This window comes from Suricata suricatta, chromosome 12 (assembly GCF_006229205.1).
Source record: "Suricata suricatta isolate VVHF042 chromosome 12, meerkat_22Aug2017_6uvM2_HiC, whole genome shotgun sequence".
NCBI classification, from domain to species: domain Eukaryota; kingdom Metazoa; phylum Chordata; class Mammalia; order Carnivora; family Herpestidae; genus Suricata; species Suricata suricatta.
Window position 1 is genome coordinate 80,867,112 of NC_043711.1, and position 15,621 is coordinate 80,882,732.

General features: G+C 41.4%; 1 protein-coding gene across 2 annotated transcripts in view; it reads left to right on the top strand.

Annotated features, from left to right (window-relative positions):
* TM9SF4 (transmembrane 9 superfamily member 4) overlaps positions 1–15,621 on the top strand; it is a 50,652-nt gene that overhangs the window by 1,840 nt on the left and 33,191 nt on the right. The window contains exon 2 of one of the 2 annotated variants that reach the window (XM_029916945.1): positions 13,498–13,573. The exons of the other annotated variant lie outside the window; for it this stretch is intronic. The gene's annotated coding sequence lies outside the window, so the exon portion shown is untranslated. The remainder of the gene's footprint in view (positions 1–13,497; positions 13,574–15,621) is intronic. 2 annotated transcript variants of the gene reach the window in all.

Sequence of the window (15,621 nt, forward strand, 5' to 3'; positions counted from 1 at the left end):
ACACATTGATTCAATCAATAAATATATAAGTGCCTGCTCTGTGGCAGGACCTAGGAGTGTAGTTGTGAATTAGAGGGTCAAGATCCCCACTCTTGCGGATCTTTTCTGGTCTGAGGAGACAGGCGGTGAAGGAGTGAAGAAGTGGATGAACAAGATAAGGTCAGATTGTGGTAAGTGCTGTGTGGGCAGCAAGGTAAAATGATCGTGATTAGGGGCAATGGGGCGATACAACTACTTTGGATTAAGTGGTCAGAGAAGGCTTTTTAGAGGTGATTTGAGTTGAGACCTGACTGACAAGAAGGAACCAGCACAATGCAAAGAGTGTTCCAGGCAAAGAAAATGGCAAGCGTCAAGGACCAGCGTGGGAAAGAGCTTGGTATATTTGAGGAACTCAGAAGGCTGGAGGAGCTGGAGCTTGGTGAGGGGTGGGGGTGGGAGAGAATGATACAAGATGAAACTGGAGAGGCAGGAGCAGCTGTGTTTCTAGAAGCACGCCTATCATTGCCGTGGATTGTAGCCTCCGGTTTGTAGTCTGTGGGCTGCATTTTGAAATAGACTGTTCTATTAGGGTGCTTCCCCTTCCCACCCCTCCTTGGGAAAGCTGGCTTGTTTTCTGCCTGCAGGGAAACCAGGAAAACGAATTGGGATTTCATTCTAAGTTCGGTAGAAAGCACAGTCAATGATTTGGTGTTTGTCACATCACTTGGGAGTATCGTCCTGTGCTTTCATGGTGTATAGAGTAACTGATTTTAAGAAGCCGAAGTTGTAATGTATACAGTGACTCACAGAGGCCAATTTGAAGGGTGCACATGAGAAACTTCACATTTGATGCAATAGTGAAAATGAGTGGAAGCAAGTTTATTACCAAGGGATGTGCGTAACAGGGCAAAGTAGGGTCACAGATAGACTCGCGTTGGGTCTGTGTCAAGCACTTATTACACGGAAGTCAGAACAGTCCCCACACCCTTGTATAATTAACTCTTTCACAACCAGCGAGGATGGAGGTGTGTGTATGTGCTCTGGGGCATATGAGTTTCTGTGGTAAGTCATACCGCTAAAGAGGAACCAAGCCAGTGGATTCAGTGACCGTGAGAACAGGCTGGGTTTTTGGTTTGTCCTTTTGTTTTGAAAGTGACCGTTATGGGTGCAAGTTATGGGATTGGCCCTCCCTCCCTTTTCTTAGTGAATGGCTCTTCTTCCTCAGGGGTTGAGCTGCCACCTCTCAGGTCTGTGTTTGCACAGTGGGTGTTCCTTAAACCTGCAGGGCTAGATGTCTCCCACCGTAGCAGCAGAGAGCTGGTGTAAATGGAAGTTCTGTCTAGGTTTCCTGCTTTCCTCCTACCCTGGAGTTAGATGACTTTGTAAAGTTTCAGGATACTGAGTTGTTCTCCCTGGGTCTTGGTGAGAGGCAGGCTCATATCTCATTCTTTTCTGGAAATACTGAACCTATGGAAGTTTTGGGAAATATTTTGGTGGATTTGGAAAATGTCCATTGAGTACATTTGTAGGTATCTTAGGAGTGAGGAGACCTCCGTTTGGAGAATAAAACTGTGTACTACTCTCACATGTATCATGGTCCATATTGTCCTGATTTTATCTTTTTCTTTTCTTTATTGGATCATATACCACTAAACTCAACCTTTTGAAGTGGCAGTTTAGTGGTTTTTCATATATTCACAGAGTTATGCAATCTTCACCATTTGCTTCTAGAACGTTTCATAACCCCAAAAAAGAAATGCTTTAGCTGTTACTCTCCTCTGTCCCTGTCAAGCACTGATCTACTTTTTATCTATATAAGATACTCTGGACAATTCCTATAACTGGAATCATAGAATACGTGGTGTTTGTTTCTGGCTTTTTTTTTTTTAACATTGCATAATGTTTTCAAAGATCATCCATGTTGTAGCATACGTCTGTATTTCCTTTTTATGGCTGAATAATATTCCATTGTGTGGATAGACAATATTTTGGTTATCGCTTCATCTGTTGATGGACAGTGGGATTTTTTGGCCATTGTGAATAACGTTGCTATGAACATTTATTGTGCATATACGTGTTTGTGTGTGAACCCATATTTTCAGTTTTTTGGGTGTACACCTAGTAGTGGAATTGCTAGGTCAGTCCACAGTGTTTTAGGTTATTTGGGTTTGATCCAGTCCAGAGGCAGGGGGATGTATCGAATGACCACAAGGTTCATTTGAACAGTTGGAGGCAGTGTGGCAACTCCACCCCAGCTCCAGTCAGAAGCACAGGAACTGTTTTTAATGGTTAAATCTGGATGGTAGAGGACTGAAACAGAATGCAGGAAGCCTAGACTATGCCACCAGTACCATGTGTGGGAAGGTGGCTGTTTTGTCTGGCCTCACGTGTGGGGTGGTGTCCGCCGATTGAGAACAGAGCCCTGTAGCCCCATTCAGCAGTCTGGGCTTAGTCCCAGCACTGACGCAGATCCACTTTGTGCCCTGGGGCATATCACTTTGACCTTTTTTTGGTCTGTTTCCACAGATGTCATATATGAGATTAAGGTGTGGACTTGATGGTTTCAGAATTTCAGGTTGAAAATTCTGTACTTCAGAAAACTCAACTTTAAATGTATTTTTCCCCCATCATCATAGTTTCTTGTAGTCTTTCCAAGCTGCTGTCTATTGGTTGCACTGCCTCTTTGATCTCTCCTGTTGCCCTACCTGGTATGGATTCCGCAGGAGCCACTGTGTCCTCGGAGTTATGGTGCTGACCCCAGGCCCTGGTTCCAGTGTGTTTTTCTAAGGAGTCCTTTTAAAGGGGCGCCTTAATCATCTCCGGAAGTACAGAGGATGCTGAGACAACATTAAGTTGCCTCTTGGTTTCTCTTTTACAACTTGGACAAAAGTTCCCCTTTGATCTTGGCATTAAAGAAACAGGTCACAGAATGCTGGAGAAGGTTGAGTTTTGATCTCTGGGCACTGGCAGGAAGGTGGGAAGGACCTAGGATGAGCAGGGCCATCTGGCTACGGACGAATGACAGCCACCTACCACCCCCCAACCTGCTTTGATCCCTGAACCATTTGCTGACACTAGTGTTTCCCACATGGGGCACTGCTAGGGACACCTAGGACTTCTCAGTTTCATCTCTGTCCTCTTCATTGCTTCCTTCTCTGCCTTCCTAACATCATTTCTCACCAATGCCTGAGCATTAAACTGACTGCCTCCCACGGTTTGAAATCCTGCGGTTTTATATTCAGAGGATATGTTTAGTGCTACTAGCAGTTCTTAAAGAACAAAATCAAATCAAAAGTTGGAACTGAATTAAGCCAGTTTAGAAGGGAGTTTGGGGGCCCTGACAAGTCACTTAACATCTTTGGGCCTTAACTTTCTACTCGTGGCACATCAGATGCTATAAATTTGGCAACCCATGGACCACATCTTCACATGGACTTGATTTGGGGTGGGTTTTTTTTTTTAATTTGTTTTGTTTTGTTTCGACTGGCAAAGGGCTTAACATTTTTTGAGTTGGTTGCCAAAGCATTTCATAATTGGGAGATTTCACATTTAAGAGCTTCTAGGTTTTCATTCTCTCTTGTGAATTTGGGCCCAGATTCCCTGTCAAGGGCATTCCCCATGTGGGGCTCCGTTCATCAACCCTTGGTGCCCTCCTGTGTGACTCCTGAGCAGCTTGGCCGCTTAGGTCACTTGCATGGTCCCATTGAGTGTTTAAATTTGCAACCCCTGAATAAGTTGGTCTCTATAAAGTGTATCCTACTCTGATAGTCTGATTCAAAAGCTGTTCCCACCTATGTGACCTAACTTCAAGGGAAAAATTTCTACTCACATGATACATTTCAGTTGATAAACCATGTCCCCATCCAATATTCCATATAATCCTTACAAAAACCCATTTTACAGGTAAAGAAACTAAGGCTTGGTCTAAGGACCTGGGCTAGAATCTGACACTGTGACTGATTTCATAACTTGGGGCAAACTATTTTTTTAAACCTTAGTTACCATTTTTAAAATCTTTGTGTGTGTGTGTGTGTTTAAAAAAAATATATATATATACATATTTATCATTGTTACTTAAAAAAATTTTTTTAAACGTTTATTTTTTGAGAGAGACAAAGAGCACGAGCCAGGGAGGGGCAGGAAAGAAGGGGACAGAGAATCTGAAGCAGGCTCTACACTGACAGCAGAGAGCGGGATGAAGGGTTGGTGAGATCGTATCATTGTACCTTTTTACAATATACAGTTCAGTGGCATTAATAACATTCACGTTGTTGTGGAACACTTACCACCATCTGTCTTCAGAACTTTTTATCATCCCATACTGATTTAGTTTCCTGATTAAAACATTTTTTTAATGTGTCTTTTTGAGCTGGGGGGGAGAGCGAGAACGAGCAGGGGAGGGGTAGAGAGAGGGAGACACAGAATCCAAAGCAGGCTCCAGGCTCTGAGCTGTCAGCACTGAGCCCGGTGCCAGATGCAGGGCTCAAACTCGCAGTGAGATCATGACCTGAGCTTAAGTCAGACCCTTAGCTGAGTGAGCCACCCAGGTGCCCTTAGTTTCCTGATTTTTAATTTTTTTTAATGTTTTATTTATTTTGATACAGAGAGAGACAGAGCATGAGAGGGGGAGGGTCAGAGAGAGAAGGAGACACAGAACCGGAAGCAGGCTCCAGGCTCTGAGCTAGCTGTCAGCACAGAGCCTGACGCGGGGCTCGAACCCACGAACGTGAGATCTGACCTGAGCCGAAGTCAGAGGTTTAACCGACTGAGCCACCCAGGCGCCCCCTTAGTTTCCTGATTTTTAAAATGAGAGCGATACTGTCCTCAAAGGATTGATGTAGTGATTAAATAGAATATGAGAGTGCCTAGCACAAGAAGAGCCCTCTGTAATTTCTCTATTCCAAGGTTTGAAGTCTTCCAGAGGGGAATGATTTAAGTTTGTTTGTTCACATTCTTTTATAAATGCCCAAAGGGGAGAGAGAAGGTCAGTGCATTTCTTGTGTTTTATTTCTGCACTTTCTGACCTCAAGGTTTAGGTCTGGTTGTCTGTTGCTTGGTGATGGTAGTTATTACTTTCACTTGGACTTGCACAGCTGGCAATGGGTTTTTCCCAACTCCCAAAGAACAGCTTTGAGTCTTTCTACGTCTCTGCTCAACGGCAACTCTGTACCTATAAGCTCTGAAATAAAGGCTACATTTTCAGAGCCTCCTGTGGCTAATTCGGTTCTCCCTCCTCCCTTTTTCTTTTTCCTCTATGAGTTCTTTTGCTCCATGGGGGCTGCCTGGTAAGTGGTCCTTAGCTGTCATTAGCCATCTTGCATGTGTGCTTGAATCCTTAGGGAGTTTTAACTGATTGGGTAATTGATTTCAGTTAACTGTTGGCAAACTGTGCCCCAAATCCTTTTGCTTTTTCTTTTCTTTTTTTTCCCCTTAATCTGGGGAGTAGTTACTACATGATCTTAAAATGGTGACTGTATCTTTGAGAAGGCAATTAAAGAATCTAGTTTACTGTTCAGAAAGGTGCTGCTTTTGCGGCAGGAAAGGTGTGGAATAAGAACCAGAAAGGCTGTTCAGACAGGCCAGACTCTATTGCTGGGTGATGCTATTTATGGGAAAGAAGACTACAAGGCAGGGGGCTCCAGAAGGGAAAACGTTAATAATGGCCACAGAGAAGTATGAGTGAATGACTAGTTTTTAGTTTGTAGGGGGAAAACTTCGGATTTTCCGTGAAAGAAGTTAATTGTTTACACCTTTCAAACTGGGTGGAGCAAATTTTAGGAGGTGATGGGTTACTTTTTAGTCCTACCAATTCTTCATTGGGCTAGTGGAGAGATTTTTCTGCCTGCCCAGCACCCAAGAATAAAAGCTAGGGAGGACAAGACCTTGATTCTTGGGTCTCTTGAGCTTTATAACTTTCCAGGGCACCCATATCTTTGCCAGTGACGGTGTGTTAGATTACAGCATGAAGGGCCTCTAGATTGCTATCACCTTGTTTCTTGACATGCCGCCTTTGCTGCCTCGTGACTTGGAAACCAAGTAAAGCAAAATAACGTCGAATGGGCTGGTTTACATGTTGGGACTCCGACTCCTTTCTTGGCTCTGAACAGACATTTGCTAAATACTTAACTGGCTCTTCAGAATGAACCACACACGGAAGTTCCTGTGATGATCAATTAAAAGTTAACCGAAGATACAAAGGAGTTTCCTAAGAAGTAGGTATTTTGCTGCATCCTAATTTCCTTACAGAAGTAAACTGTGGGTCAAACATCCTCTATCAGGTTGTCTGGGCTGCAGAGATAATGAAGTCAAAGAGTTGGAATGGTAACAAGTTCTAGGGTCTTATCTGGGACCCGTGAACTTCTCCATCCTTGACCCTGGAGTCATATTATCAGATTGTGTTTTGGAGTGTTTTTTCCGGGACTAGGTTCTAGTGCCTTTTTTTTTTTAATTGAAGTATAGTAGACACACGTGTTGTGTTCATTTCAGACACACAACATTGTGATTCAGCAACTGTAAACGTTATGCTCTGCTTACCATCTGTCACCAGACAACACTGTTCCAGAATCATTGACTGTCTTCCCTTTGCTGTACCTTTCATCCCAGTGACTTAGGAGATCCTCAGAGGGGTCCACAATACTCTCCCCAAGGCTAAGGAGTACCGGTGTGGTTTGGTTACTCACACGCCTTTGCACAGGGGCGGCAGGGGCCATGCTACTGTCCCCTGTCATTCAGTTCTCGGTAGTAGATGCGCTACTGAGGTGAGCACCACTTACTCCCGCATCTGCTGCCAGAATCACCGGCATCGTTCTTACCTTCTAGCTCCCGTTTTCTGTGCATCTGCAGAGGAATTTGCTCAGGTATTTTCAGAGGCAATCCATTTCCTTCCCTTTCATAAAATGTGAATATTTATTTTGAATATGGGTGATCCATGAAAAGAAAGCCACTCAGCTACCCTCCTGGTCCGTTCATCAGAGGTACATAGTTTTTGATGAGGGAAAAAAAACAGTTCCTCTAGAACATTTTTGTACACCTAAATGTATCTATGAAAACTTGTTATTATAACAGCTGTTCATCATGTACAAAGATAGAAGACACGGGATAAGGAGCCCCCATATCCCCTCACCCAGTTTCAACAGTTACTGTTCTGTTGCCAGACTTGTTTCCTCTGTGCCCTCCTTGAGCTGGTTATTTTTCCTTTCTTCAGGTTTATAAGAGTGTGGCTTAACACCTAAAATGACTGATTCTTAAGTGTAGACGTTCAGTGAGTTTTCATAAATGTATAGACTTGTACAACCCTAATCATAATGACACAAAGTTTTGGAATATTTCTGTCACCCCAGCAGGCTCCCTTCCAGCCAAGGGGCTGGCGCTTGGAGTACGCCCCTGCTCCCACACCAGCCAACTACAGATCTTTCTGTCTCTAGATTTGCCTTTCTTGCACATTTCACATCCATGAATCATATACCATGTGGACTTCTGCATTTGACTTCATTAACTTTGCATAACATTTATGGAGTGCGTCAGTGTTGTAGCATGAATTTGTAGTTCACCCTCTCTTGCTGAATAGTATTCCATTGAGTGACTGTGCTACATTTGATTTCTCCCTTCACCAATCAATGGTGTTTGGATTGTTTCCAGCTTTGGACTTTTGTGATCAACGCTGTTAGGAACATTCATGTACAAGTTTTTTTTTTTTTTATGTTTATTTACTTATTTTGAAATCGAGAAAGAGCACAGTGGGAGAGGGGCTGAGAGAAAGAATTCCAAACAGGCCCTGCACTGCTAGCTCAGAGCCTGCATGGTGCTCCATCTCACAAATCATGAGATCGTGACCTCAGCTGAAATTGATTTGGAGGCTAGCTGACTAAACCCCCCAAGTGCCCCCACGTACCAGTCTTTGTATGGACAACTATTTTCTTTTCTCTAGGAGTGGAATTGCTGAATAGTGTACTAGGTTTGTGTTTAGCTTTTTGAAGATACTGCTAAACTTTACCATGGCGGTATCATTTTACGCTTTCATCAGTATATGAGAGTTCTAGTTTCCCCCCATCTTTGTCCACACTTGTTACTGCTTGTGTTTTTGAGGTTAGCCTTATTATGGATGTGTGGTCTACCTCATTTTGGTTTTGGTTTCCATGTCCTTAATGACAAATGACACTGAACATCTTCTCATGTGCTTATTAGGCATTTGTTTATCTTTGGTGAAATGTGTATACAGATCTTTCGCCTGTTTTTAAATTGGGTTGTTTGTCTTCTCATTAAGTTATAAGAATTCTTTATACATTCTGGATACAAGTCCTCTATCAGACATGTGATTTAGAATGATTTTTCTTTTTCTTTTTCTTTTTCTTTTTTGTCTTTTTTTGCTCTAGAGAGATAGAGAGAGAGACAGCGCGAGCAGGGGAGGGTCAGAGAGAGAGGGGGAGACACAGAATCTGAAGCAGGCCCCAGGCTCTGTGCTGGCTGTCAGCACAGAGCCCAGTGCCGGGCCCGAACCCACGAACTGCGAGATCATGACCTGAGCTGAAGCCGGATGCTTAACCGATTGAGCCACCCAGGCACCCCTAGAATGATTTTTCTTCTACTCTATGACCTAGCATTTTTTTTCTTTTTTTTTTCAAATATTTGAAATTTGAAGTATAAGTTGACATACAATGTATTCATTTCAGTTGTACAGAATGGTGATTTGGTATTTTATATACATTATGAAATGCTCCCCACTGTAAGTGTGGTTATACAAAATTATTACAGTATTATTGACTGTATTCCCTATGCTGTATTTTACATCCTCATGACTTATTTATTTTATAGCTGGAATGTTATAGCTCTTAATCTCCTTCACCTATTTTGCCCATCCCCCTCATCCCACATCCTGTGGCAGCCATTGGTTTGTTCTCTGTTTATCAGCCTGTTTCTGTTTTGTTCATTTGTTTTGTTTTTTAGATTCCACATACAAGTTAAATCATACCATATTTGTCATTGACTTATTTCACTTAGCCTAATACCCTCTCTGTCCATATCTTTCATTTTCTTTGATATCTTTTGAAGTGTAAACATTTTAAATTTTGATGAAATCCATTTTATCAATTTTTTAAATATAGATTGTGCTTTCTTTTGGCGTTGTATCTAAGACATCTTTGCCTAATGCAAGGTCACAAAGATTTTCTCCTTGCTGTTCTTCTAGAAGTTTTAGCTTTTCTATTCAGGTCTAAGATGCATTTTGAGTTAATTTTTGTGTGTGAGGCTCCTTTTGCAGATAGCTACCCAGTTGTCCAAGAACCATTTGTTGAAAAGACTATCTTTTTCCTATTAAATGCCTTCTCAATCTTGTTGAAAATCAATTTACTGGGGCGCCTGGGTGGCTCAGTCGGTTGAGCCTCCGACGTAGGCTCAGGTCAGAGCTCACGTTCGTGGGTTCAAGCCCCATGTCGGGCTCTGTGCTGACAGCTAGCTCAGAGCCTGGAGCCTGTTTCAGATTCTGTGTCTTCCTCTCTCTGACCCTCCCCCTCTCATGCGCTGTCTCTTCTGTATCAAAAATAAATAAAACATTAAAAAATTTTAAAAAATCAATTTACTGTAAACATATAGATTTATTTCTGGACTTTGAATTCTCTTCCATTGGTCTTTATTGTATATCCTTACCACACTGTCTTGATTACAATAGTTTCATAAAATAAGCTTAGAATTTGTTCTTTTTATTTTTTTTTATTTTTTATTTTTTTAATGTCTTAAAGGGGGAGGGTCAGAGAGAGAAAGAGACACAGAACTGGAAGCAGGCTCCAGGCTCTGAGCTAGCTGTCAGCACAGAGCCTGACGCGGGGCTCAACCCACGAATGTGAGATCTGACCTGAGCCGAAGTCGGAGGCTTAACCGACTGAGCCACCCAGGCGCCCCACATTTGTTCTTTTTAAAAGTTGTTTTGGGGGGGCGCCTGGGTGGCTTAGTCAGTTAAGCCTCCGGCTTCGGCTCAAGTCATGATCTCACGGTTGGTGGATTCATGTCCCATGTCGGGCTCTGTGCTGACAGCTCAGAACCTGGAGCCTGCTTCAGATTCTGTATTTCCCTCTCTCTCTCTCTCTCTCTGACCCTATCCTGCTCGAACTCTCTCTCTCTGTCTCTCAAAAATAATAAATAAAAAACATTAAAAAAATTTTTTTTAAGTTGTTTTGGATGTTCTGAGTCCTTTGTGTTTCCATATACATTTTATGGTTGACTTGTCTATTTCTACGAAAAAGTCTAATATATAGATCCATTTGGGAAGAATTGCCATCCTAATAATATTGAGCCTTCCAATCCATGAATATGGAATATCTGTCTAGTTATGTAGAATGTTTTGTAATTTTCAGGATACAAGTCTCCTTGAAAAATTTATTCCTAAATATCTCATTCTTTTTGAAGATATTACAAATGGAACTATTTTCTTAATTTAATTTTGGGGTTGCTTGTTGCTACTATATGGAAATACAGTTAGTTTTTATGTTTACCTTGTAGTCTCTGACCTTGCTCACTTTATTAGTTCTAGTAGCTGTTTTGTGGATTCCTTGGGATTTTCTGGATATATGATACATGAGCTACAAATGAAAGCTCCTTTACTTCTTTTCAATATGGATGTCTCAATTATGTGCTTCATGGCACTCTGTATTTATACCACAATGTTGAATAGAAATGGTAAAAGTGGACATTCTTGCACTGTCAATCAATTGGGGAGGAATCATTTGGTCTTTCAGCATTAAGAATGATTTTGGCTGTGGGTTTTTCATAGTTGCTCTTTATCTGATCGAGGAAGTTCCTTTTTCTTCTTCTGTTTTTTTTTATAAGTTTTTTTTAACTTCTATTTATTTTTGAGAGACAGAGACAAAGCATGAATGGGGGAAGGGCAGAGAGGGAGACACAGAATCCAAAGCATGCTCCAGGGTCTGAGCTGGCAGCACAGAGCCTGACATGGGGCTCGAACCCACAGACTGCGAGATCATGACCTGAGCCAAAGTCGCTTAACCGACTGAGCCACCCAGGTGCCCCGAGGAAGTTCCTTTCTATTCCTAATTTGTTGAGAGCTTTTATCATGAATGTGTGTTGGATTTTATTAAGTGCTTTTTCTTTGTGAAGATAGTGTGGTTTTTGTTCTTTATTCTTATGAGGTATTACATTGAGTTTCAGATCTGAAGCCCACCTTGCATCCCTGGGATAAACCCCACTTGGTCATCATGTATAAACTTTTCTAGGGAGAGAAGGAGCATCCATGAGCAGGGAAGAGGGGCAGAGGGAAGGAGAGAATCTTAAACAGATTCCATGCTCAATGTGGAGCCTGGTAGGGGCTCCATTCTACCACCCTGGGATCACAACCTGAGCTGCAAACAAGAGTTGGACACTCAACCAACTAAGCCACTCAGGTGCCCTGTATAAACCTTTTCATACTTGCTGGATATGATTTGCTAATATTTTGTTAAGGATTTTTTTCCATCTGTGTTCATGAGGACTATTTGTAGTTTTTCCTTTTTTATTTTTTTTAATTTCTTTTACATTTATTTACTTTTGAGAGACAGAGAGACAAAGCGTGAACAGGGGAGGGGCAGAGAGAAAGAGACACAGAATCTGAAGCAGGCTCCAGGCTCTGAGCTAGTGGTCAGCACAGAGGCCAACTTGGGGCTCAAACCCACCAATCGTGAGATCATGACCTAAGCTGAAGTTGGATGCTCAACTGACTGAGCCACCCAGGCACCCCTGTTTGTAATTTTCTTGTGATGTTTTTGGCATGCTTAAAAAAACTTTTTTGGAGAAATGAGATTATGCACTACACACACTGCTGTGCATCTTAATTTTTTATACTTTATAACTTATGTGGGCAGTCCTTCAAAAATAGTTCTACCTTCCATTGAAGTATATATTGCTAAATTGCCCTCCCCAAAGACTGTACCAGTTTATCTATATCGAGTGTATTCAGATTTTTAAAGCTTTGTGACTCTAATAGGTAAAAAGTCAGATGTCATTATTTTGATTTGCATTTTAAGAATTATTTTTAAATTTCTGTTTGGCCTTTTGAATTTTTTTAACTGCCCCTTCATATTCTTTTCAGTTATTTGTCCCTTCAGTGGTTTGTAAGAGCACTTGGTATACTAAAGGAATTCATCTTCTGTTGGCTGTGTGGTAGATATTTTTACCCAAATTGTCTTTTCTTTGTCTATATATATATATTTTTTTACATTTTTCTTCCTTCTTCCTATATATATCATTTTTCTTTCTAGCATCTGGATTTTGTTTCGTTCTTAGAAAACTGTCCATGTGGGGCGCCTGGATGGCTCAGTCCGTTAAGCGTCTGACTTCGGCTCAGGTTATGATCTCATGGTTCGTGGGTTCGAGCCCCACGTCGGGCTCTGTGCTGACAGCTAGCTCAGAGCCTGGAGCCTGTCTTCCACATTCTGTGTCTCCCTCTCTTCCTGCCCTCCCCTTGTTCACATTCTGTCTCTCTGTCTCAAAAATAAATAAACATTAAAAAAAAACCTTTCATGTGAAGATTGTTTAATAAAAGTAGATCTATATTTGCTTCTAGTACTTCCATTTCATTTTGTATGTTTAAGTCTGTTCTGTCTTCTCCAGTACCCCAGTTTGGAGAGCTCTGTATTTTAGTAGTTCGTTCTAGGAAACCAGCGTCCAGTCAGTGTTAGCTGCCCTCATTATCAGTAGCATTCTTATACGCTCGTCATCAGCTCACCTGCCTGAAAAGAGCCCCCCTGTTCCTCTGCCTTCTGACCTTGGTCAAGTTATTCACCCTCTGAGTCTCCGGTTAACTGGCAGTCGTCTGTAAGATGGTGACAGAAATCCCCAGGCAGCTGAAGTGAGAGTGGTGCCAGTCAGTGTTTGTAAAGTGCTTAGCACAAAGTAGGGGCTCGTAAGTGGAAAGGACTGTGTGCCACAGTGCCTTGTCCTTTCTTGGTAGGTGCTCAATGACTCTATGGCTTCTTGTGGTGTTTTCCAGGAGGGTGAGTATTGTCCTCATTGTTGTGTCTTTTTGTTGGGTTTTGGTTTTGGTTTTGGTTTCGCCGTGTGTACTTGTGCTATTGGTTCAAGACTTTGGAACAGAAGCGTATTGAAGCCTTCAGGATTTGCTTTTCATTTTTCTGCCACCTTCAGTGCTCAGGAAGCCCCTTAGTTGTCCAGGGCACAGTATCTCTGTGTCACAAGAAGGTAGAACTGGAGTAACTTCTTAGATTTAATTGGCTCGATGACTGCAGGAGATTGTAATCCTCTGCCCAGGCTTCAAATCACTTATTAGGTAAGGCAGAAAGGTCTGGTATCTGGCTGTCTGGGAGGGGAAATTCAGAACACATATATTTTTGATTAGCAAAAAGTAATGATGTTAACGGTGGGCTTTTCATATATGGCCTTTATTGTGTTCAGGTAAGTTCCTTTCATACCTTTTATATTGAGAATTTAAGTTGTGAATGGATGTTGAATTTGGTCATATTCTTTTACTGTGTCTATTGAGATGATCGTATGTTTTTTTTTCTTTCGTTTTATTAGGGTGGTGTATCACATCCATTGGCCTACTTGGGTCGAGCCATCCTTGCATCCCAGGACTAAATCCCACTTGTTTTTGGTATATGCTTCTCTTAATGAGCTGTTAAATTTGACTTGCTAGTATTTTACCGAGAATTTTTGCATCCATGTTCATCAAGGCTATAAGCCTGTAGTTTTCTTTCCTTGTGGTATCTTTGTCTGCTTTTGGTATCAGAGTGATGCTGTCCTCATAAAATAAGTTCAGAAGTATTCCCTCTTTTATTTTTGAAGAGTTTAAGAAGGATTAGTATAATCTTTATTGAATGTTTGGGAGAATTCACCTGTGAAGGGAGGTGTTTAATTACTGACTCAATCCCCCCCCCCCCCGTTTTATTGGTCTGTTTTAATTTTCTGTTTTTTCTTGATTCAGTTTTGGGAGGTTATGTGTTTCTAGGAATTTACCTATTTCTCTTAAGTTATTCAATTTGTTGATGTATAATTGCTTATAATAGTCCCTTTTGATGCTTTTTATATTTATATTTCTGAGTCACCTTTCATAATGTCCCCTCTTTCATTTCTGATTTTATTTGAGCATTCCCTCTTTTTTTCTCACATTGGTGCTGCTAAATTTTGTTTAGTTTCATTTGTTGATTTTTAGCTTTTCAAAAAACCAACTGGGTTCTGTTGTGGGTGGGTTTTTTTCCCCCTATTTTAAAAATCCTCCTCTTTATTTCTCTCTAATCTTTATTATTTCCTTTCTTCTGCTAACTTTGGGCTTCATTTGTTCTTTTCCTGGTTCCTTGAAGTGTAAAGTTAGGTTTTTTGACATTTATAGATATATAGTGTAGTTGTTTGCTCCTGTAAACTTCCCTCCCAGTACTGCTTTTGTTGCATTCCTTAAGTTTTGGTAGCTTGTCTTTTTATTTTCTTTTGTCTGAGGTACTTTTAAATTCTCACTTGATTTCCTCTTTGACTCCATAGTTGTTCAAGAGTGTGTTGTTTAGTTTTCACATATTTGCTTATTTCCCATTTTTTGTTATTGATCTCTAGATCCATTCCATTGTGATCAGAAAAGATACGTGGGGTGATTTCAGTCTTCTTAAATTGGTTAAGACTTGTTTTGTGAGCCTAACATGTGATCTGTCCTGGAGAATATTCTCTGTGTGTTCGAGAGGGACATGTATTCTTCTGCTCTTGGGTGGAAGGTTCTATATATTTCTGTTAAGTCCATTAGGTCTGTAGTGTTTTTTGAGTCTGCTGTTTATTGATTTTCTGTCTGGATGTTCTGGTCATTATTTAGAAAAAATTTTTTTAATGTTTTATTTTTTGATATAGAGAGAGAGACAGAGCATGAGAGGGGGAGGGGCAGAGAGAGAAGGAGACACAGAACCGGAAGCAGACTCCAGGCTCTGAGCTAGCTGTCAGCACAGAGCCTGACACGGGGCTCGAACCCACAAACGTGAGATCTGACCTGAGCCGGAGTCGGACGCTTAACCAACTGAGCCACCCAGGCGCCCCACTGGTCATTATTTTAAATGAGATATTGAAGTCCCCTGTTAGTACTGTATTGCTGTCAGTTTCTTCCATCAGGTCTCTCAATATTTGCTTTATACATTTAGGTGCTCTGATGTCAGGTGTGTATATGTTTATAACTGTTTTATCTTCCTTTTCTCATTATACAATGACTTTCTCAGTTTCTAGACACAATTTTTAACTGTAAGTCTGTATTGTCTAAGTATATGCACCCCTGCTTGCTTGCTTGCTTTCTTTCTTTTTTTTAATGTTTGTTTATTTTTCAGAGAGAGAGACAGAATGCAAGCAGCGGAGGGGCAGAGACACACACACAGAATCGCAAGCAGGCTCCAGGCTCCGAGCTGTCAGCACAGAGCCTAATGTGGGGCTTGAACCCCACAATCTGTGAGATCATGACCTGAGTCAGACGCTCAACCAATTGAGCCACCCAGGCGCCCCCGCTTTTTCTTTCTTTTGGTTACCACTTAATGGAATGTTTTTCTGTTCCTTCATTTTCAGCCCATGTGTGTCTTTAGATATAAAGTGAATCTCTTGTAGACAGCATATTGCTGGATCTTATTTTTTTATCCATTCAGCCAATCTTTGCCTTTTGATTAGGAATTTAATCTGTTTACT